Genomic DNA, 21,892 nt, shown 5'->3' on the forward strand with positions numbered 1-21,892 from the left:
TAACAGTGTATTCGGCTAGGCCTTGTAACAAAGGCTGGGCTGAACCCATGTGGCTAATGTGTAGATCAATGTTTGGGTCCCACGCAATACAAGGAAGCCCAACTGGGCAGCAGTTTGGAAGGCTGAGTACATAACCTTAAATGGGCCTTAAGCCCATTTCGAACTGGGCTGATTTGATCAGTCAATTAAAAAGGGGGCGAATTCTGAGATGGATCAGCTGATAGGATTGGGCCTAGACCCTATCCACTTAGAGAGTCCAAGATCTAAATGAGATTTAGATTTGGAAGCCTCCTAATTAGATTAGGAGATGGTTGATCTGATCTGCAGATAAGATAAGGGTTATCCCTTATCACTTAAAGGGACTTCTAACCCAAATATGATTTGGATTAGCAACTTCTAATGAGATTAGGAGCTGATCCCTTTGAGATTATGAAAGGAGAAAGGGGCGAAGACAGTTAGTGATTGATGTTCAATTCTCTTCAGAGCTGAAAATCACAAGAAGAGAGATTTCTGCACCCTGCAAATTCTCTCTTGCCGCCTCCTTCCTGCCGCCGCCATCACCTTCAGTTCAATCTCCAGTTCTTAGGAGAAATCAAGATCTGATCTTGATTCCAATCTTTTGGGAAAAGATTGGTTGGAGCTATACCCAAGCCATCCACTTGATTCTTGCGAAGGGTCAAGTTCTTTTGGAAGAACATTGTTGATTCTGCTCCATCCTTCACTGCGCCATCTTCAGTGGGAGGAGATTTTGGATCCTTCCTTGGGCGTGAACACCTCCATTGGGAGATACTGTTTCTCCGTATCAGGTATATCCTCCCTCCTACTCCTTTTGGTTCAGATCTGATTTGGTTCTTGGTTCAAGATTGATCTTTGAAAATATGTTTTCTAAAATAGAGAATTCGATTCCCTGCAATGATGGGAGAAATTTTTTTGAAATTCGCTCAGTCCTTTCCGCAAGACTTGGATGTCCATGTGATGGATATCCCATCCCTTCAACATCATCCTCAAATTATCCAAGATATCATTGGACAATTCGATCTGATCGAACTGTCGTTGTATCGGATTATCTAAGGAGGCTATGATGTAGCAGCGGGCAAGGGAATTTTTTTCATCCCATTCTTAATAGTCCCTCCTACGAGCCTCAAAAGCCCTATCACCCAGACGTTCTAGAGCAGGGTTTTTAGCTACCTTGTCCAATTTCTCGGACGTCAATGTAATTTGGGCCCTTAAGTTTGTTGTCGTCCAACAATTTAGTGAATTGTCGTTTGCCATTTCTGATAAAGGGCAAAACAAATATTAGTCCACAACCTTATTTAATTCATGTTATCTACATAGATATGGCTTTTAATCTATGTTCAATTTCCATTTATTCATCTTTGAGATTTCACTCCTATCTCAGTGACGAAGACTGCGAATTATGTCTCTGGAAATGTGGGAAATCACATAGGGTGCATGGAGCCAACTGTTTCAACTACATAACCCCACCACCTTTCTATGAATGATCATATCCACTCATCTTATGAGATTTCCCTTTGGCATCTGTCAGACAAGGTTCATTGCCATTTTAGGTAAAACATTTCTGTCCAGTGAGTGCTCACCCATCAAATTTGTGAACGCCAAGGTACCATGAGAGAGTTTTCCATTTTAGGATAGGCCCCTCCCACATCGGTCTATGACGCCCCTATCTTATGAAACAATCCAACAAATCCAACAACAAATGGATAGCCCAATTTTATAGTGCGTTTCCTCATTACTGAAGGCTCATCTTCATGTTAATGATGAAAGGCCTTTAGAGAGTTCATCATATGAATCTCCCTATCACATGCACTCATAATTCAGTGGAGGGAACGAAATATTACGCCCTAGTTTAACTTAGGTCAAACCAAAGTGGCTCCCACTGGCTTTCATAAAGCCAGATTTAGATAGGCCCTAAACGGCTAAGGATCCGCACGGTTCCTCTAAGGGAGGAAGTTGGTGTGGGGCCCACCATGAAGGGAGATCATCTAATGATCTTAAGGGCACCATGGCAATGATGTGCATTCAGCCATGATGTGTGCAAGAGCCACTATCGTATCAGCATGGGCCAAGTGCTTATGGTCCATGAACGTTGCACATCACACATCCATACCTCACATGTAGGAAAAACATAATTGATCCAATCAATAACTGTAAAACCCATGATTAAAAGCCCATAAAAATCCATAATATTACTAATTAACATTATCTAGGTATATGGACTGAATTGCAAAGAGCATTTCGACCCATAGAGCTTTTATGTTGAAATGGGCTAAAGCAGTTTTAACATATTAAAACTAGGTTTTACAGATGTGGGCTGAATTGCATCCTGCAATTAACCATCAACTCCTGGACCCATTAGTGAAAAATTAGGGCTGTGAACAGCCCCCATCGAACCACAGATTCGGTCCAACCAATTTGGTACAATTTGGTTCGAATGGGTGTAGGGTTTGATTTTTAATTCAAGAACATAATCTGAAATTAAATTACTGAAATAAGACATTCAAGAATCAGTAAGAGGGTTGTTTGTAGGACTGCTACTCTACAAAACGAAAGTTAGATCGTAGCATGCAGTTTCCAAAACTGCAAATCGTAGATGGCCGAACATCTGCGAAATTCTCCTCCTTGCACTTTCTGCTTCAATTTCGAATGAAATAAAATAGAAAACCTAATTTCTATTAATATTACATCAAAATTGAATTCCTATACATTCTGTCTATAAAAAAAAAAATCTATTTACAGTTCAAGAATGTAAAAGAACAACAAAAACGCAGATTTATTGCGCCATTCAAGATTTCAATATCCACCGTATGAACAACCCAAAATCAAGAAAAATATGCAGAACAATTCTAAATATAATTCAGATTTATAAATATTTAATTTCATATCAATCGCACAAAATCAGGGAACAAATTTCCCAGAAAATGCTAATCTACGCAAATCGGGTAGAACGCCTTCTGCCCATTTGCGTAGTTCCAGATCTGGTTACTTTTAGTTCAAGATTTGAAATTGGCTCTGATACCACTGAAAGGATGAGAGGTCCATCATATGGATGGCCAAACCCTGCAGGTAGGTTGGGCGAAATTTCAAAAATTTCTCTCTCATATGTGGGAATCACATTCCCTATTTTAGAAAACTGCATTTTCAACGATCAATTCTGAATCTAAACCAGACCAGATCTGAAACCAAAAGGGAGTGAAGGGATATACCTGATACGATGTAGTAATAACCTCCAATGAAAGTGTTCACGCCCAAAGAAAGATCCAAAGGCTGCTTCCACCGAAGATGACACGGTGCAAGATGAAGCAGAATCAGTAGGATGGCTCTTCAGCAAGAACCTGATTCTTCAACAAGAATCTGATGGAGGGCTAGTGAGGACAACTTTTGATTACCTTTTCTGCCAAAAGGTAATATCAAGAACACTTCTTGATCGCTCCCACAGGTGGAGATCGAATTGGTATGGCGACAAGAGCGGATGCAGGTTCTTCTCTCTTTGTAATCTCTGAACTGAGAATTGTATCTTGGAGGTTCTCTCTACTCCTCTATTTATAGTCTTTAAAGAGAACATCTCCTAATCCCATTAGGAGTTTCCTAATCCAAATCTTGTATTTGGATCTGGACTCTCTTTAAAGAGATAAGGATCAGCCCTCCTAATCTAATTAAAAGTTTCTTGATCCAAATCTTTATTTGGATCTGGACTCTTTGAGTGGATAGGGATAATCCCTCATCCTATCTGCTGATCTAAATCCCAAAATCGCCATCTTTTAATTAATCTCATTAAACCAGTTCGAATTGGGCTTCAGACCCATTAAATCTATCTATTCACTTACCCTCCAAACTGTTGCTCAGTTGGATATCCTTGTACGGCGTGGGATCCAAACATTGACCTACACATCATCCATATGGGTTCAACCCAGCCTCTGTTACAAGGCCTGGCCGAATTCACTGTAGAAAACAATGAACCCTGAGTTCATCACCATGGGCTCTTAATGGGCCCAACAGTTACACTAAATGGTCCATAGGTTAAGCCACCTTATAAAAACCCAAGAACTATGGGCAGATGCAAGATTAGCCCATCAGATATTACCCTCAATGATCTTACACTTTAACCTCTTAGCCCATAATGATCAAACACTGCTTGGACAAGAGAGGACCTCTCCCTCGGCTGCAAGGTACAGTGTTGCACTCTCTACTCACATGGATCACGGGAATTAAAACATTTTGCAAACATTTTGAAATCGAATGCCGGCAGTTTAGGTTTCCATCAGAGAGAGTGCATATCTGATCATTCACTTTGTCCGACAAAGGGGCTGATCCTGTCACTATGATCACCCACTTAGATGAATTCTTGGATTGTCCCAACATACCCAGGTTTTGACCCCCTCTAAGCATCTCACTGATTGGCATATCAAAGACAGTCCAATCTGATACCTAATGTAGTATCATAATCGAGTCTAGGGGTCAGGTGTAACATTCCAGTTTTGCCCATCTATCTCCAAGGTCCAGTGCAATACTGGAATTTTGGTCTGGTTCTGGATTTCAAGAAAACCCACACTACATGTACCTTAGGTCTCACCCTAGCAGCTGAGACAAGCCACCCCAACCAACTTGGCGACACATCAGTGTCAGCCTTGGTAGGATAAATCTCCCCATATCTATCCAACGACTGCAAAGATTCTAAACTAACACGAGTCTCATATATGTCCAATTTAAGGGTATTTACACAGAAACACACCATAATGAATCAAATATATACTTTATTCATTTACAATAAATGTTAATGTACATCATTTTGATTAGTACTAAGGGCATACACTGTCTAACATATGGATCCACTATGGGCTCCCTATTTGCTACCCAAGAAGGAGGAAATGTTAGGTTGAAAAAGATTGTGTTGGTTTTGGCTTAGTTGTAGTGGTCTCTAGCATCCTTGGGTAGGCTAGGTTACGTTCAATTGGGTTATTTTAACTAGGCTAGGCTGAATTAGCGGGTTAGATTTAGTTGTGTCAATGAATTAAATTGGGATGGATTAGCCTTGGGTTAGCCTAGGATAAGGTGGATTAGTTTGATCTTGGTATGGTTGGGTGAGCCTTTTGAGTTTAGCTTGTTATGTTTTTTTGTTAGGATTGGGTGAGCCTAAGATAGGTTAGAATGGTCTTATCTAGGTTTGGCTAGGAAGAGTTAGTTCAGCTGTATTGGGTGAGTTTGGTTCTAGGGCTGGTTGGGTGGGTGTAGGTTCGTTTATGCTTCAATAGGTTGGGTTAGGCGTGGTTGTAGTTAGGTTTGCTTTAGTAGAACTAGGCTTATCAATTTCTTAACTTTGGATAGGTTAGGTAAGGTTTTGGTTAGTTTCAGGCAACTTTTGGTCCTAACTTGGTTCTTGTTAAGTTTAGATAGGTTAGGTTAACATTCTAAGTTAAAGCTCTAACTAGCTTCTAGGTTAGGTTCAATTGTGTTGTTTTGACTAGGTTGGGCCGAATTGGGATTGAGATCTGATTTAAATAAGATCTGGGTGAGTTGAGTTTCTTTTTCTTTATTGTTTTATTGAAAGTGATGGGGTGAATGTAAGTGAACTGAGTGTCTCGTTTTAACAGAGGTGGACGTATTTGATTGGATGAGATTAGTTAATTTAGATGGTTTTTTTGGTGTTTGGTTGTTGCTTCTACGCAAGCTAGGAGGTGAACTGGTTTTAGTTGATGCGTTTCAGGTGTAGACAAATGGGTTGGCCACATATGTTCAAATTCCTTATTTTTCTATTTTTTTCCTGTTTTTTTCTCTTGTCCAAGTGAGAGTAGTTTGTGTGGAATGCCGGGGTTTCTATTAAATGAATTGAGATGATTATTTTCTTCTAGGTTGAAAATTAGTTGTTTTGGCTATGTTTTGGTTTGTACAAAGTTTGGACAGGATGGACTGTTGTAAAATCTCTTAGTTGTAGAGGCTTCGGTGGAAACCTGTTAGCTTGGTTGGGTTCTAGGCTAGTAAGGCTATGCGATGGTACACTACCTTGAGCTCAAGTTTTTTGTTGACTTCTAGGGTAGGTGTGGTTCAGCTATGCATTGATGGGGTAGGTTTAGTTTAGCCATGCTTAGTGGGTTTCACTGTGTTTTGAAGGGTTAGAGATTCAGCTATATGTAAATGAATTAAATTGTGATGGTTAGTCTTGGGCTAGCCTAGGATAAGGTGGATTAGTTCTACCTCGGTATGGTTTAGGCTAGGGTCAGCCTAGGATAGGTTAGAATGGTCTTATCTAGGTTTGGTTAGATAGAGTTAGTTCAGTTGGTTCTAGGGCTGGCTGGGTGAGTCTAGGTTCATTTGTGATTCAATGGATTGGTTTAGGTTTGGTTGAGTAGGACTAGGTTTAGTCAAGCTTTTAATTTTGCATAGGTTAGGTAAGATCTTTGCTGGGTGCGACTAGGTTCAGGCAAGTTTTGGTCCTAACTTGGTTCTTGTTAAGTTTAGATAGGAAGGGTCGGGTGTGACTAGTCTCGGATTGGTTCTATTTTGGTTCAGCTATGTCAGGTTTGATTTAGCTATGTCTTGATAAGCTAGGTCAGGTTTGGTTAGTCTTGGATAAATTGGATTATGATAAGGACAATACTACTATTGAGCTTCTTCGAGGGAGCTCTTCCTCATGAAATAGAACAGTAGAGAGGAGAAGAAGAAGAAGAAGAAGAAGAGAGAAAAAGTAACTCCGATATTTTCATGCACTCATAGGGTTTTCTCAAGCTATTTATATTGGTTCAGCTATGTCAGGTTTGATTTAGCTATGTCTTGATAAGTTAGGTCAGGTTTGGTTAGTCTTGGATAAATTGGATTATGATAAGGACAATACTACTATTGAGCTTCTTCGAGGGAGCTCTTCCTCATGAAATGGAACAGTAGAGAGGAGAAGAAGAAGAGGAGAGAAAAAGTAACTCCGATATTTTCATGCAGTCATAGGGTTTTCTCAAGCTATTTATATTGAATCAAAATATGTTCCTGTCAAGCCACCTTCATGCACATTGGAACTTGATGGGCTGAATTACACGGGATACTCTTCCTGAGCTGCTGCCTTCGGTGATCAGATTTGGAGATTGCTGGGTCTGGGCTTTAGTTGTTGGCTGCGGACTGTTGTGCTGGTCCAGGGTCCTATCAGATTAGTTCTAACAAATCCAATTTGACAGTTAGTTTAGATGTGATGGTTACTTTGAGGTGGGTTTTGTGCTAGCAAAGCTATGTGATGGTACATTACCTTGAGGTCAAATTTTGAGTGGCATCTAGGATTCAAATCAAGTGGGTTTTTGAGAGTGCATCTAAGGTGGAGTCACGTTGGCTTCTAAGACAGGATTGCGATGATTGAGCTAGCACGGTTTCTAAGGTTTAGGCTGAAGCTAGATGGGTCTGATTTGGATATTGGCCTATTGGGGCTGCCAAAGCTAATTGCAAAGGGGCTTGGTCCAGTGGAGGTATTTGATTCATGGTTGCAGTTTTACCTTAAGGGTTATGTTTACTATTATGTAAGTTGCAGCAATTGGGAGGGCTTTTAGTAGTGGGTTTATGGCTGGATTGCTGCTGTAAATTACAGCAGTAAAAGAGGATTAAGGGAGGTGGTTTGGAAACTGGGTTTTCTGCTGTAAATTACAGAATCTAGGAGAGCTTACAACAGTGGGTTTTGGGTTGGCTTCTGCTGTAAGTTACCGCAGTTAAGAGGGGGTTAAAGGGGGACTGGTTTTGGCTGTAAGTTACAACAGTGAGAAGGGCTCATTAGAGCGGGTTCAAGGCTGATTAACTGCTATAATTTGCAGCTGCAAGAAGGTTCATGCTTGATGGTTTCAAGGTTGGTTCAATGCTATGATTTCCATTGCAGCAGTTAGAAGGGTTATGGGTTGTGTTTTAAAGGTTGGCACCTACAAAGAAAAAAAACACTCCAATATACGCATCCACTCGTTCATTCCATCCATCCCCAAACTCCAAAATGGTCTCCCAACCTTCATGGAACAAACCTCCACCATCACATTCATCACCATTCAAAATTATTGAAAATACAAGAGTATGACCATCATCAAGACCAACAATCATCATTTGTTATTCAACATTCAAACTTAATATTGATTTTCAAAGCATCTCATCACATCATTATTGCAATTCTCAAAATTTACGCTCAAGCATAACTTACAAATCCATAAGAGCATAAGAGCAAATGGGTTTATAACTTTCTTTTCTCCTTTCTTTTTATTTCTTTTTTTTTTTTCTTTGTGACATTTCTGTTTGAACAGATTTCTACTCCAGTAGGGGGGTTATTCAATAGCTCTGCACCTAAGAGGGGCAATAATCTTTCCAAATCCTACAAGTAAGGGTAAATGTCATTCTAGTCAAAGCCACCTTAAGGAAAATTTCTCATGTAAGGGTTGGCACATTTCGATGGCCAAGATTACCTCTAGAGAGGTTATTGTGTTAATGCTAGACCATAGTAGAGTTGTGTAGGCCAATGACAACATGAAAAATAGAATCTTGTCCAGTTTAAAGGCTACAAAGGGTATTTTTAGGAGAGATTTGGTAGGGTGAGGTTGTTGAGGGTCTCAAACTGGTTAGTAGGGTCCGGTTGGTTTAAAGAAGCTTGAATAAGGGGGTTTCAAGGATCATTGATCTTCGCCAATGAGATGAGCTGAAATAGAATCTTGACTCAATCGAGGTAAATTATATAATAGGCAAGGTTTTAGGTCTTCTGGAATCTTCCGGCAATGTTTGATTGGTTAAGTGGAGTTTTCTAGTGGTAAATTTGCAATTTAAGGGGTTGTGGTGAGTGCTTACAACTAAGTTGGGCATGAAATGGGTGACATAAAAGGCTAATTTGCAGTTGCAGGTGTTAGAGGTACAAGTTATATGTTTGGGTCTGGAATTATTACCACAATTAAATTGAATACTACAAATTATTTAGAATTGGCACAATCAGCCAAGATGGCCATTGGTGCTCGTAGAAAACTAGGGCACATAACTGGGGAGGAAAATAAACTTGATACAGATTCCTTCTAATGGATACAAGAGAATTACATGGTGATGATGTAATTCTATGTTTCCCCACATTGGCAAAAAATTTCTATGGGCTAGACTAGGGATGGAGTGACTAAAACCTATTCCCAAAAGCAAAATGTAGCATAGCCTATTATTAGTTAAGGAATCAGGTTATTAGTATAAAACAGGGAGATAAACAACCTCTTGCCATGAATTTCTCCATGCTGAAAACCCTTTGGCCAGAGATAGATCACTTAGAAACTATGGTTTGGGGAAGTGTGAATGATGCAGCAAACTATCAGAAGTTGGTAGAGAAGAATAGGGTTTTTGAGTTCTTGGCCGGGTTAAACCCTAAATTCGACATTGCTAGGCAACATATCCTTTCTAGAGAGTGTGTGACACTTTCTCAAGCCAAATGGAAATAGGGGGAGAGAGCAAGAGGAATGTCATGTTGAGACAACCTGGAATTGATTAGTACAACCAGACTCAAGCCAAATGGAAACAAGGAGAGCAGTGAGACTAAGAGGGAGGACAAGAAGGACTTGGTGTGTGATTATTGCAAGAAGACTAAGCATACTAGACACACTTGTTGGAAGCTCTACCCACACCACCCATACCAGCTCAAGTCAAGAACAAGAAGGGAAATGCAAATGTAGCAACCTCTTCGGGACCCCTTACCTAAGCTAATTGGAAGACCATTGCAATAGCAACAGTTAGAACCGAATTGGAGAAGTTTGGACAGCTTAAGGACTCAGTCGGTTCTAGTTCTTCGAATGGACAACAGAATGCAGGAGCTAATCACACCACCTCTTTCACATAGCAGTTGTCTCTCCACAATTTTCTTTTTTTTTCAATAATAAAGGATGACTGAGACACTCTATTTTCCTTGTCTAGATTTAATGTATGGACCTTGATACTTTGTGTATCATTGTGATTACCATTTCTCTTAGATCTTTGTCGCGATTGTAATTAATTTAGCATTTTTGTTGCATAGGTACCCATAGAGCACTCTATTTGATGGAAACACCATTAATTCGCAGGTCCTCATAGACCTTCACGGGTTCGGGGTCCCTTGGTCCAAAGCTTCGTAGACCTTCAAGTCTGAGGTATCTTAAATTTAAGGATTAGTCTGTATAGAATTTCTTCACCAAAGAGTGACAACATGTGGAGCGTCATCCGCAATAGGTCCTCACAGACCTTCGGGTCCGATGTCTCTTGGACTTCGGGATTAGCTTTCACAAAGCTTCTTCACCAGAGAGCATGATGCATGAATCTTCCTTCTTCATAGAGAGTCACAACTTGTATAGCTTCATCAATAGCAAGCCCTCATAGACCTTCAATGGTCTGGGGTGTTAGACAGTTTTGTATGCCCTTAGCTTCAATCCGATTTGATGTACTTTTGACATTAAGTGTAAATAAATAAAGTGCATGTTTGATTCATGTTGTTCAGTATAATTCTGTGTAAGACCCTAAAACTGGACACTTAGAGAGACTCGTGTTAGTTTTAAATGTTCACAACCATTGGATAAGTCTGGGGAGATTTCCAAGGCTGATACTAGTGTGCCACCAAGTGTTGGGATGGCCTGTCTCGGCCACTAGGGTAAGACCTAAGGCACATGCAGTATGGAATTACTTGAATCCTTGAACTGGACCAAATTTCCAGTATTGCCCTGGACCTTGGAGACAGATGGGCAAAACTGGAAAGTTACACCTAACCCCTAGACTCGATTATGACACTTCACTAGGTGTCGGATCGGGCTGTCTTTGATATGTCAATCAGTGAGATCCTTAGCAGGGGTCAAAACCTGGGCATGTTGGGGCAATCTGAGAATTCATCTGAGTGAGTGATCATAGTGACAGGATCAGCCCCTTTGTCGGACAAGGGTAATGATCGGAAAAGGCACTCTCTCTGATGGAAACCAAACTGCCGGCAGTTGATTTCAATCGTTGGAATTTTGTTTTGCAAAATTAATATATATATGTATATGTACGGTTTCAAAATGTTTGCAAATGGTTTTAATTCCCGGGATCCATGTGAGTAGAGAGTGCAGCACTGTTCCTTGCAGCCAAGGGAGAGGTCCTCTCTTGTCGGGCAGTGCTTGATCATTAAGGGCTGAGAGGTTAAGTGTAAGGCCATTTAGGATAATACCTGATGGGCTAATCTTGCACCTGCCCACAGTCCCTGGGTTTTTATAAGATGGCTTGGCCCAGGGACCACTTAATGTAAGTGTTGGGCCCATAGGGTCCATGTGATGGGCTCAGGGGGTTCACTGAGCTTTTCAGTGAATTCGGCTGGGCCTTGTAATAAAGGTTGGGCCAAACCCATGTGGTTGGTGTGTAGATCAATGCTTGGGTCCCACGCCATACAAAGAAGCCCAACTGGGCAGCAGATTGGAACTAGTTAAACACTGAACACTTAATGGGCTAAAAGCCCATTTCGAGCTGGGCTGATATGATCACCTATGGGGCGAATCTGAGATTAATGTTAGTAAAAGGATTGGGCCTTTAACCTTATCCACTCTGGGAGACCAAATTCAAATCAGATTTGAATTTGGTAACCACCTGATAAGATCAGGAGTAAGCTAACTTAATCTACAGATAGGATTAAGATAATCCCCTATCCAAATACTGATTTGGATTGGTAAAACTCCTAATTAGGAGGTTTCTTAATCAAGAAGAAAGGAGGAGAAACAAAATAGAGAAATATATCAGATTTCGAACCAGAGGTTTAGAGCAAAAAAAAGAAAGCTTCCTGTGAATTGAGATTAGATCTCATAAAACTCCAGAGAGAAGAGAAGTAGTTCAGCCATCTTCGTCCTAGGAGTTCTCCTCCAGCCGCCGCCATTCCCTCTTGCAAGATTTGATCTTTGCAGCAATAGGAAGTCAAGAAATCAGTTCTTGACATCAGTCTTGCAGGGAAGACTGAAAAAGATTCGGTGTTCAGAGTTTCCAGAGGATTCTTGCGAAGGATCCAGTGTGTAGGACGCACCTTGTTGGTTCCGTTCCACCCACAGCTGTGTCATTTTCAGCAGGAGCAGATCTTGGTGTCTTCTTTGGGCGTGAACACCAACTTTGGGAGATACTGTTTCTCCGGATCAGGTATAATCCCCCCCTTTTCCTTTTGGTTCAGATCTGGTTCGATTATGGTTCAAGTAGGATCCTTGAATATTGTATTCTAAATTTAGGGAATGCGATTCCCAGTTGGGAGAAGGTAGGAAAATTTTTGAAATTCGCCCACCCATTCCGCAACCTTGTTGGCATCCATTAGATGGATCCTACCATTCTTTCATGGGGTTTAGAGCTTCGTAGACCTTCGGGTCCGAGGTCTCTTGGATTTAGGGATTAGCTTACATAGAGCTTCTTCACTAGAGAGAATGATACATGGAGCTTCCTTCTTCACCTCTCAGCCACAACATGCAAATCTTCTGTTAAACAGTGTATGCTTAGCTCCAATCATATTGGTGTACATTTGACATTTATTGTAAATGAATAAAAGTACATAATTGATTTATGTTATATTTGGTATGTTTCTGTGTAATTACCCTTAGACTGGACACTTATGAGACTCATGTTAGTTTAGAATGTTCTCACTCATTGGATAGACCTAGGGAGGTTTATCTTGCCAAGGCTGACACTAATGTGTTGCAAAGTCAGTTGGGGTAGCTTGTCTCAACTGCCAGGGTGAGACCCAAAGCACATGTAGTGTGTGTTTACTTGAAACATTGAACCCGAACCATTTTCTAGTTATGCCTTGGACCTTGGAGACTGGTGAGCAATACTAGGAAGTTACACCTAACCCCTAGACTCGATTATGGTACTGCACTAGGTGTTGGATTGGGGTGTCTTTGATACGCCAATCGGTGAGATCCTTAGCGGGGGTCAAAACCTGGGTATGTTGGGGCAATCTAAGAATTCACTCGAGTGAGTGATCATAATGACAGGATCAGCCCCTTTGTCGGACAAAGTGAATGATCAGGGGCTGCGCTCTCTAATGGAAACCAAAACTGCGGGCAGTCGATGTCAACCGTGTTTGAGATTTGTTTTGCATAATATATATTTATATGAAAATATATATCCGGGGTTGCGCTCTCAAATGGAAACCAACACTATACCTTGCAGCCGAGTGAGAGGTCCCTCTCTTGTCGGGCAGTGTTTGATCATTATGGGCTGAGAGGTTAAGTTTACGACCATTTAGGGGTTTTATACCTGATGGGCTAGTCTCACTTAAGACCATAGTCCTTGGGCCTTTATAAGGTGGCTGGACTCAAGGACCATTTAGTGTAAATGTTGGGCCTGTTAAGAGCCCATACTGATTGGCTCAGGGGTTCACTATGTTCAGTAGTGAATTCGGCCAGGCCTTGTAACAGAGGCTAGGTTGAACCCATATATGGCTTTTGTGAAGATCAATGTTAGGGTCCTACACCATACAAAGAGAGCCAAGTTAGCCAATAGAGTTAAAAGGGAGGTGAGCATACAAGCTTAATGGACCTAAAGCCCAAAACGAACTAGATTAATTAAGAAGTCACATGACAGCTTAAGCAATCATGTGACTTGGGCGAATTTGGGTTTAGGTTTGGATTTGGATTAGCAAGAGGATAAGATAAGTCTTATCCACTTAAGAATTCAGATTTAAATAAAGATTTGGATCAAAGAACTCCTCCTAATAGGATTAGGACTAGGAGAGCTGATCCTAAAGGCTTATAAATAGAGGGGGCGAACTGCTTTATTTCTCACCTTTCTGCTCTCAGTTTTCTCCCTCTGTTCTTGCCGCCCTACCCCATTCGATCTCCAGTTTCTTGGACTGATCAAGGTTGGATCTTGATTATGATTTTGCTAGATCCTTACTGAAGGATTGTAGTTCTTGCTAAAGGACTGCACTGCCGAACCTGCTTTATCTCAAGCTGCGCCATCCCATCTTCAATGAAGGCGGGTTTTGGTACCCTCTTTGGGCGTGAACACGTGTGGTTTCAAATCTGGTCTAGTTTGTTTCAAGAACAATCCTTGCAAAATGCAGTTTTTCTAAAACTGAGAATACGATTCCCATAAGGGAGAAAAGAAATTTTTGAAATTTTACCCAGCACCCTGCATGGTTCGGCCATCCATATGATGGATCTCCCTTCCCTTCAGCTTCATCATCAGTAGGCCCTCGTAGACCTTCAATGGTCTGAGGTCCTTAGGTCTAGGGCTTCGTAGACCTTCGTAAACCATTTAGGGATTAGCTTGCAGAGAGCATCTTTACCAAAGAGCATGATGCAAGGATCTTCCTTATTCACTAGAGAGACACAGCATGCAAGAGCTTCATTAGCAGTAGGCTCTCGTAGACCTTCAATGGTCTGGGGTTTGTAGACCTTTAGATCCAAGGTCTCTTGGATTTAGGGATTAGTCTATATAGAGCTTCTTCACTAGAGAGCATGATGCAAGGAGCTTCCTTCTTCACCAAAGAGTCATAGCATGCATGTAGTGTTAGACAGTTTTGTATGCCCTTAGCTTCAATCAGAATGATGTACTTTATGAGTTTATTGTAAATGAATAAAGATACATATTTGATTCATGTTCCCTTGGTATGTTTCTGTGTAATACCCTTAAACTGGACACTTAATGAGACTCGTGTTAGTTTAGAATGTTCACAGCCGGTGGGTCGGTCTGGGGAGACCTATCCTGACAAGGCTGACACTGTGGTGCCACCAAGTCGGTTGGGGTGGCCTGTCTCAGCTGCCAGGGTGAGACCTTAGGCACATACAGTGTAGGATTAATTGAATCTTTGAACTGGACCAGATTTCCAGTATTGCCCTGGACCTTGGAGATTGATGGGCAAAACTGGAAAGTTACACCCGACCCCTAGACTCGATTATGATATTGCACTAGGTGTCGGATTGGGCTATCTTTGATGTACCAATCAGAGAGATCCTTAGTGGGGGTCAAAACCTGGGTATATTGGGACAATCTGAGAATTCATCTGAGTGGGTGATCATAGTGACAGGATCAGCCCCTTTGTCGGACAAAGGTAATGATCGGGGATGCACTCTCACTGATGGAAACCAAGACTGCCGGCAGCCGATTTCAACCGTTGAGATTTGTTTTGCAAAATATATTTTATATATAAAAGTATATATATGGTTTCTAAAATGTTTGCAAATGGTTTTAATTCCCGGGATCCATATGAGTGGAGAGTGCAACACTGTTCTTTGCAGCCGAGGGAGAGGTCCTCTCTTGTCGGGCAGTGTATGATCATTATGGGCTGAGAGGTTAAGTGTAAGACCATTGAGGATAATACCTGATGGGCAAATCTTGCATCTGCCCACAGTCCCTGGGTGTTACAAGGTGGCTTGGCCCAGGAACCTCTTAGGGTAAGTGTTGGGCCCGTAGAGCCCATTTGATGGGTTTCAAGGGGTGCACTGTCTTTAACAGTGTATTCGGCCAGGCCTTGTAACAAAGGCTGGGCCGAACCCATGTGGCTGATGTGTAGATCAATGCTTGAGTCCCATGCCATACAAGGAAGCCCAACTAGGCAGCAGTTAAGAGGGTTAAGTGAGCACATAAGCTTAATGGGCCTAAAGCCCATTTCGAACTGGGCTGTTTATTTAGTTAATAAAAGGGGCGAAATCTGAAGTGGATCAGCTGATAGGATTGGGCTTAGACCCTATCCACTTAGAGAGTCCAAGATCTAAATAAGATTTAGATCTGGAAACCTCCTAATTAGATTAGGAGATGGCTGATCTGATCTCCAGATAAGATAAGGATTATCCCTTATCACTTAAAGGGACTTCTAACCCAAATATGATTTGGATTAGCAACTCCTAATCTGATTAGGAGCTGATCCCTTTAAGATTATAAAAGAAGAAGGGGGCAGCAGCCTAAAGGAGATACACACACAGATCATCAGGTTTTCTTCAGTGCTGAAATCAAGAAGAGAGAATTCTGCTCCCTGCAAACACTCTCTTGCCGCCTCCCTGTTCTTGCCGCCCTGTTTGACAGTTCGATCTCCACTTGTGGGAGAAGTCAAGATTGGATCTTGATATCAATCCTTTGAGAAAGGATTGAAAGGAAGCTGTGCTCACGTACCATCTTGCTGATTCTTGCGAAGGACAGAGTTCTTGGAGAAGAACACTGCTGATTCTGCTTCACCTGCACTGCGCCATCTTCAGTGGGAGCAGTCTTTGGATCCTTCCTTGGGCGTGAACACCGTCGTTGGGAGATATTACTTCTCCGTATCAGGTATAATCCTTCCCACTCAGTTTGGTTCAGATCTGGTTCAGTTTATGGTTCAAGATTGATCCTTGAAAATATGATTTTCTAAATGGGGAATACGATTCCCAGTTGAAGGGAGAGAAAAATTTTTGAAATTCGCCCCTTATTCCGCAATCTTTGGGCATCCATAGGATGGATCTCTCATCCCTTCAGTGGTATCAGAGCCATGGTTCAAATCTTGAACCAATTTGTTTCAGATCTGAACCTGCGCAATTGGGCAGAAGGTGTTCTACCCAATTTGCGTAGATATGGGTTTTGGGAAATTTTGTTCCCAAAATTAATGGGCGAATAATCTGAAATTAATTTTATATAAATCTGATTATTATTTAGAATTGTTCTTTATGATTTTCTTGATTTATGGGCTATTCGTACAAGAGGAGATCGAAATCTTGGTTTACGTAGGGAACCTACAAGATTTGCAGTTTCTTGATTTATTTATTACATTTGGTCTGTAAATAATTTTTTTTATTTTCTAGACTCAATGTATAGGTATTCGATCTGTTGTAATTATTAATAGAAATAGGATTTCTATTTATTTTAATTATGGATCGAAGATGGCGACGCAGAAAGGGAGATTTCGCAGAGAAGAAGATTTCGCGGATGGGAGAATCGCCATCTGCGATTTGCAGTTTGTGAAACTGCATTCTGTGATCTAACCTCTGTTTTGCAGGATGGATTGTGCGAACAGCCCTGATTTACTGATTGTTGTTTTTCTTTTATCAGTAATTAATTTCAGATTATTTTCTTGAATTAAAGATTTAATTAAACATCAAACCTTAGACCCATTCGAACCAAGATTGGTTCAAACTGTTTGGACCGAATCTAGGGTTTAATCAAGGCTGAAAGTCAGCCCTAATTTTCCCACTAATGGGCCTAAGGATTGATATTTAATTAAATGGTTAATTCAGCCCAACCTGTAAAGGCCCAGTTTTAAACAGTTAAAACTGCTAAAAGCCCACCTAACCCTTAAAAGCTATATGGGTTGAACCATTCGGCCCATATACCTAGATAATGTTAATGGTTAATATTATGGATTTAAAATGGGCTTCAAATGGGCTTACAGATAATTAATTGATTGGATCAATTTATCCCTGCATGTGATGTATGGATGTGTGATGTACTACGTACATGGGCCATGAGTACTTGGCCCATGCTCAATCGATAGAGGCTCTTTCGCACACCATGGCTAAATGCACATCATTGCCATGGTGTCCCTTTTGGTCATTGGATGACCTCCCTCAGTGGTGGGCCCCACACCTCATCATGAGGTCTCGAACGGAACCCTAGCCGATTCAAGCCCACCAAAATCTGGCTTTATGAAAGTCAGTGGGAGCCACTTTGGTTTGACCAAAAGATAGAACTAGGGCGTAATTATCTGTTCCCTCCAGATGATATGAGTGCATGTGATAGGGAGATTCATATGATGAACTCTCTAAAGGCCTTCCATCATTAGCACGAGGATGGGTCCTTCAGTAATGAGGAAACGCACCAGAAAATGGGTTATCCATTTGCTGTTGGGCTTGTCTAAGTGTTTCATAAGATGATAGGGGCGTCATAGACCGATGTGGGAGGGGCTTCACCAGAAAATGGGAACTCTCTCACGGTACCTTGGCGTTCACGAATATGATGGGTAAGCACTCACTGGACAGAAATGTTTACCTGAAAACGGCTCTGAACCTTGTCTGACAGAGGCCAAAGGGAAAACTCATATGATGAGTGGATATGATCCTTCACAGAAAGGTGGTGGGGTTATGCAGCTGAAACAGTTGGCCTCAGGCACCCTATGTGATTTCCCACATTTCCAGAGACAACCCGTAGTCTCCGTCACCCTACTTGATGACAACAAGTTGAAAGGCCCAAACTATGCTGACTGGTACAGGAACCTTATGTTGGTCTTAACCTCTGAGAAATTGGACAAGGTAGCCAAGAATCCTACCCCGGATCGTCCGGGGGATAGGGCTTCTGAGGCCCGAAGAAGAGAATACCAAGAATGGGAGGAGAAAAACTCCCTTGCCCGCTGCTATATCATTGCCTCCTTAGACAATCCAATTCAGAGGCAGTTCGATCAGATCGAACTTGCTAAGGACGTATTGGACAGTCTTAGGACAATGTACGAAGAGTAGAATCGTTCTACTCGGCAGAAGGTCTTGAAACAGTTCATGACCGCGCAGATGACCAAGGGCCAACAAGTTCACGACCATTGTCTCCGGATGATGGGCTATATCAACGAACTAGAGGCTTTTGGATCCGGGCTGGATCTGGTAACTCAGATCGATGTTATTCTCAACTCTCTGCCTCATCCTTTAATCCATTCATCATGAACTATAACATGAACAAGCTGAACGTCAGCTTGCAGGAACTCAGCAATATGTTGCAGAGGGCCGAAGAATTGATTGAAAAGGATGAGCCCATTGCCATGCTTGTTGAAACTAACAAATCGGGCAAGAAAAGGAAGGCGAAGAGAAAGCCCCAGAAAAAGGCTGCCAAACCCAAGAAATAGAGGAAGGACAAGGCATCAGATGCCTGTCATTTTTGCAAAAAGACCGGCCACTGGAAAAGGAATTGTCCTGCCTACTTGGAATCCAAGAAAGGTAATTTCGAAACTTGTGTTATAGAAACCAATTTGTTGGTAGCTTCTGCGTCCTGGTGTATTGACTCTGGGGCTTCAACTCATGCGTGTAACTCACTACAGGGGTTCAAGGTAAGCAGAAGGCTGAGTGAAGGAGAAGCCACACTCTACTTGGGGACTACTGCAACTGTTGCAGCCACGGCCATAGGAACCGTGGAATTATATTTTAGAGAATGAATAATTGTACTGAAAGATTGTCTTTATGTACAAAATTTAAGAAGAAATTTGATTTCTGTCTCAAAACTGTGTGCAGATGGTTATTCTGTCTTTTTTAGTAATACGATTACTATTAAAAGAAACAACAAATTCATCGCATACGGGGAACTGGAGAACGGTCTCTATGTTCTACATCCTTCTCTAGAAACTAATATAACCGAAACTACGCCGGCTGAAATCCCCAAGAAGAGAGCCCGTGATACAGTTAATCCCACGTGTCTGTGGCATTACCGACTTGGCCACATCGGTGTTGACCGAATCACAAGGTTGGTAAAGGATGGTCCTTTGGATTTTCTAGCTGTAGAAGATCTTCCCACTTGTGAGCCTTGCCTACAAGGCAAGATGACGAAACGGCCATTTAACGGTAAGCCTGAAAGATGTACAGGCACACTTGACCTAATACATACTGATGTATGTGGTCCCCTGAGTGTTAGGACACGAAATCAACACGTGTATTTCATCACCTTCACAGATGAATTTTCACGATATGGTTACGTGTACCTAATGAGACACAAGTCTGAATCCTTTGAAAAGTTCAAAGAGTTTAGACAAGAGGTCGAGAAACAGTTAGGGAGAGAAATTAAAGCCCTTCGATTCGATCGAGGTGGCGAATATCTCTCTGACGAATTCAGGGACTACTTAAAGGACAATGGGATAGTATCACAATTAGCTCCTCCTGCTACACCACAACTTAACGGTGTTTTAGAGATGAGGAATAGGACCTTATTAGATATGGTGCGATCGCTTCTCATACACTCAGAGTTACCCACATCCTTTTGGGGTTACGCATTAGAGACTACGATTTACGTGCTGAATCGGGTTCCAACCAAATCGGTTCCGAATACTCCATATGAACTTTGGACCGGAAAGAAACCAAGTGTCAAACACTTGAAGATTTGGGGTTGTCCAGCACACGTTAAAAGAACGAGTGCAGACAAGTTGGAATCCAAGACCAGTCGTTGCCTATTTGTAGGCTACCCAAAAGGCTCTGTAGGTTACCTTTTCTATGACCCAAGTGAGCAGAAAGTGTTCTGCAGTCGAAATGCGCAATTCTTGGAAACCAACTATATCCTGGACACCCATCGTCAGGAAGTTGTTCTTGATGAGGAGAGCTCAGGAGCAGTGGGAGATGTCCCACAAGTTCCAGGTAGTGACCAACTTAGAAGATCCACTTGGGCATCCAGGCCACCAGTCCGTTATGGTTATGACCAGGATAGTTACCTGGTGGAAACCTTGACTAGTGAGGAGGATACCGTGACTTACACGGAAGCTATGTTGGACATAGATTCCCAGAAGTGGGTGGAGGCCATGAGGGCAGAGATGGACTCAATGGAGACCAATGGAGTCTGAACTCTAGAAGATCCGCCCTCCGGGGTAAAGGCAATCGGTTGCAAATGGATTTACAAGAGGAAGAAGGGCCCCGATGGTAAAGTTGAGACCTTCAAGGCTCGTCTGGTGGCGAAAGGGTACACTCAGAAAGAGGGCATCGATTATGAGGAAACCTTTTCGCCTGTGGCCATGCTTAAATCCATTAGGATCCTGCTAGTTGTAGCAGCATACCATGATTATGAGATTTGGCAGATGGATGTCAAAACTACATTCCTGAATGGAGATCTTATTGAAGATATCTATATGCAGCAGCCGCAAGGCTTCATTGCTGCAGGTCAGGAAAACATGGTATGTAAACTTAACAGATCCATTTATGGGCTTAAGCAAGCTTCTAGAAGTTGGAACATCCATTTTAACTCTGCTGTCAAATCGTTTGACTTCGAGCAGAATCCGGATGAACCCTATGTCTACAGGAAGTACAGGGAGGATAAGGTTACCTTCTTGGTTCTGTATGTAGATGACATTCTACTCATTGGGAATGATGTAGGAATGTTAACTACAGTGAAAGTATGGCTTTCGCAGCAATTCTCCATGAAAGATCTTGGAAAAGCCTCCTATATACTGGGTCTTCGACTCTATAGAGATAGATCGAAGTGGATAATAGGATTATCCCAATCTGCTTATATTGACAAAATAGTCAAAAGATACAGCATGGAAAACTCCAAGAAAGGAAATGTTCCTTTTAGGCACGGAGTCACTCTCTCCAAGAAGATGTCTCCCAAGACTTCTGAGGAGATTGATGGCATGAAAGACGTTCCCTATGCCTCTGCCGTAGGGAGCATCATGTATGCCATGCTGTGCACTCGTCCTGACATTGCTCAAGCAGTGAGTGTAGTAAGCAGATTTCAGGCCAACCCAAGGCAAGAGCATTGGACTGCTGTGAAAAACATACTTAAGTACCTTGGAAGGACAGAAGAGTTTTGTCTGGTGTTCGATGGTAGCTCACTACAGATCCAAGGGTATACAGATGCCGATTTCTAGTCAGACCCAGATGATAGAAAGTCTACATCTGGATATGTTTTCACGATGGGATCGTGTGCTGTTTGCTGGAAAAGCAGCAAACAGGGGTCCACTGCAGACACCACAACCGAGGCCGAATACATTGCCGCAAGTGAGGCTGCCAAAGAAGCTGTGTGGATGAAGAAGTTCGTTCACGAGTTGGGAGTTGTTCCGACCAGCACATCACCCATCCCATTATTGTGTGACAACAATGGAGCCATTGCTCAGGCTAAGGGGCCACGAGCCCACTCGAAGTCGAAGCACATCGAGAGGAAGTACCACGTACTGCGAGAGATTGTTGGTAGAGGGGACGTCCTGATTCAGAAGGTAGCGTCAGCGGAAAATGTAGCAGACCCATTGACAAAGCCACTATCACAGAAAGTGTTTGAGAAACACGTGGAAAGC

General features: G+C 42.0%; 1 long non-coding RNA gene across 2 annotated transcripts in view; it reads right to left on the bottom strand.

The window, feature by feature from the left end:
• Positions 1–2,247: 2,247 nt before the first annotated feature.
• The window catches only part of LOC104589465 (uncharacterized), a 74,983-nt gene continuing 55,338 nt past the window's right edge, over positions 2,248–21,892 (bottom strand). The window contains exon 4 of one of the 2 annotated variants that reach the window (XR_016084191.1): positions 2,248–2,649. This is a non-coding gene — a long non-coding RNA (uncharacterized LOC104589465). The other variant, XR_016084193.1, reaches the window with a different exon arrangement.

Source organism: Nelumbo nucifera, chromosome 3 (assembly GCF_055504915.1).
Source record: "Nelumbo nucifera cultivar China Antique chromosome 3, China Antique-T2T, whole genome shotgun sequence".
Taxonomy (NCBI): Eukaryota; Viridiplantae; Streptophyta; class Magnoliopsida; order Proteales; family Nelumbonaceae; genus Nelumbo; species Nelumbo nucifera.